This window comes from Penaeus monodon, chromosome 44 (genome assembly GCF_015228065.2).
Source record: "Penaeus monodon isolate SGIC_2016 chromosome 44, NSTDA_Pmon_1, whole genome shotgun sequence".
Taxonomy (NCBI): Eukaryota; Metazoa; Arthropoda; class Malacostraca; order Decapoda; family Penaeidae; genus Penaeus; species Penaeus monodon.
The window spans coordinates 4,283,661-4,287,119 of record NC_051429.1 but is presented as its reverse complement, the minus strand read 5'-3'; positions in this window follow the sequence as shown (position 1 = coordinate 4,287,119).

The window sequence follows — 3,459 nt, the reverse complement described above, 5'->3', positions numbered from 1 at the left end:
TTTTTTTTTTTGAATTTCGTTACATACAGATGGCTCCACATGTGCTCAGCCACCAAGGAGTCTATCAGTAGGCCCTAGTGACCGATCATGATTTCCATTGAAATTGTATGAAAATGTGTTTTCTAATACTATTGATATCAATACTGTTATTATTTATATTGATATTATGATTATTAAAGTGTTATTAAACTCTTGGTAACACTAAAAATGTTATAATGCAAAAGAAACTTTCCAAGGAAAAAGGGTAAACAAGTGAGATAGGTAGGACTAATAACTGACTCCTTGGTGACTAAACATTTGTTTCTGCAATATAATTTTTATCATTATATTCATTATTGTCATGATAATGATCATTATCTTTACAATTATCATCTTTCTTACTACAATTCCTATTTGTATGTTCAATGTGTCAGTCAATGTGTAAAGACAATAAATAAACTTGTATTACAACAGGTATGGCATGTATTCTTGCCATCCATGCTGATTGGATTAAGGGAATATTTGCCAGTATATTGGGGAATTCATATATATGATTATCTTATGTGTGATGTTACCTCTTGCCACCAGTCAGACACAGTTTAAGTTTTTAAATAACAGTGTAATTATTGAATTATACACACACACACACACACACACAACACCACACACACACACACACACACACACATATATATATATATATATATATATATATATATATATATATATATATATATATATATATATATATATATATATATATTGTGTGTATGTGTGCGTGTGTGTATTTATACATAGATATATATGTACATATATACATAATTATATTATATACATATAATATATAGAATTTATATATGTATATTTATATATACATACAGAGAGAGAAGTTATGTATAGATATATATAAATATATGTTTACAATATATATTTTATATCTAGATGTATTTTAATATATATTTTTACATATATATACACATATTGGGAAAAAAACACACACACACACACACACACACACCACACACACACACACACACACACACACACACACACACACACACACACACACACACACACACACACACACACAATCTCAAGCTAAATGTACTTAAATTTATGTCAGTGTCACTGTATAGATGGAACACCGAAAGTAAATGTATTTAGAGATAAGGTACATCTGTATCTCAGGTTGTGAAATCATTTGGTTGCTAGGACTGGGGTAGACTTTGGTTAAGGGAAACAAATTATGAACAGTGATAACAGGTGTGTTGATTTCAAGTAATTGTTATGATATATTAGGGAATGAATTACAGAGGGAGATGTATATAATGTTAAGAGAAATAAATAATTCTCTCTCTCTTTCTCCCTCATCTCTCTCTCTCTTTCTCTCCCTCCCTCATCTCTCTCTCTTTCTCTCCCTCCCTCATCTCTCTCTCTCTTTCTCTCCCTCCTTCATCTCTCTCTCTCTCTCTTCCTCCCTCGTCTCTCTCTCTTCCTCCCTTGTCTCTCTCTCTCTCTTTCTCCCTTTATTCACACACTCTCTCACTACATTCTCCCCCCTCTCTTTCCTTCTCTCTTCCCTCTTCTCTCTCTTCCTCTTCTCTCTCCTCTCCTCTCTGTGTTAATGCAGGATATATACTCTTTCCTTCTCTCTTTCCTCTTCTCTCTCCTTTCCTTTTCTCTCTCTTTTCCTCTTCTCTCTCCTTCTCTCCTCTCTCCTCTCTGTGTTAATGCAGGATATATATTGTATAGACTCTTGCACAGCCATACATTGGGCTTTACAACTAGAAAAGCCCAAAACAGTATCAAAATGCATTTGATGGTTGTTAGTTTTTTTGAAAAAGCAGTTGCGCATTGGGTAAAGGGAATAAATCAGAGGAGAGCATATATATATATATATATATATATATATATATATATATATATATATATATAATATAATAATATATATATGAGGTAGAATGTGGTGCAATTAACTATTTTTTTGAGTGTGGAGAATAATTTATGTATATTTTATGTATATTTTTATATATTCATTATTATAGCAATTATATATATATATATATATATATATATATATATTATATATATTGTCGGTAAATGATATTATATGTATATATCTATATAATATAATATAATAATATATATATATTATATATAATATAATATATATATATATATATATATACATACATACACACACACACAACACACACACACACACACAACAATAGGGGTAATAGAAGTAAGTTGCTAATTGAGTATCCTTTTATTAATATATATATATACGTATATATACATATGTATATATTATATATGTATATATATATAAGTGTGTATATATACTTATATGTATCTATATACACTGACGTATATGCATATATCTTCACATACGAGTGTACATATATGTGTATATATATATAATATATATATATTATAATATATATAATATATATATATATATGTATATATATGTACAAATATGAATATATTGTTGTTGCTGATTTTGATGAAAATACATCACAAAATCTATCCATAATATCCATATTACTATTATTATTATCTTTTTTATTATTGTTATTACCGATACAAATATCACATTTCATTTGGATATTTCTTAAACTCTCTCTTCATATGTGTATATGTATGTACATATGTACTCTCAATTAGTAACTTTATATTACTATTTTACTGTAATATAAAGAAAGAAACAGAAGGAAACATAATATATATTGCTACACCAGTGGGTCTTTGTCTCTGTGCGAAACATGTATTAACATGAAAAGGATGACCTGGGCATGTGTTAACATGAAGGGACCTGGGCAAACATGACGCAACTGGCTGTGAGCGGAGGAGCGGAGGAACAAGCCAAGGGGAGACGGAGTTGGGTGCTGCTCCTGTGAAGACCTCGTGTGTGCCCTTGTGACCTGATAAACTTTGTGTTGCCCTGTTATAAGCTGGATCGTGCAGTGTGACATGCTGGTTTCCCCCTGTATTGTGCCTATAGAAAAGTGTACGGGTAAATAACTTGTGTAAATAAAGGAAAGACTGTCATTTTGTGTTAATTTTGTGCCCTGCCTCGCCACGTGGCATTTCCCCTGGTGGTGTTCTGGGACGCTGTGGTGCTTGGTGCCTCTTGGAGCTGTTCAGTGTTCACGACCCTGTGTATAGCATGCTGTCTGCCTAGCCTTCCTTGTGTTGGTGGCAGAGAGACGAGGCAGTCGGCGTAACAATATCATAAAATCAATTTTCTATTTCCATTCCTCTTCTGTTTTTTAACCCCCGCAATCCCTTGCCCGTTGTTGTCGTGGGGGGGGGGGGGGCCTTAGGAGACGGAGGACTGGGACCAATGATGGGGAACTCCCAACCTTGGGACTCAGCCCTCGACTCAACTAATTTTGCATTGTCTTTTTTTTCCTGTCCACTTTTCGTTTCTGTCTCTTCACCAAACCCTTCTGCTATCCACCTCCTAAGGTGTGA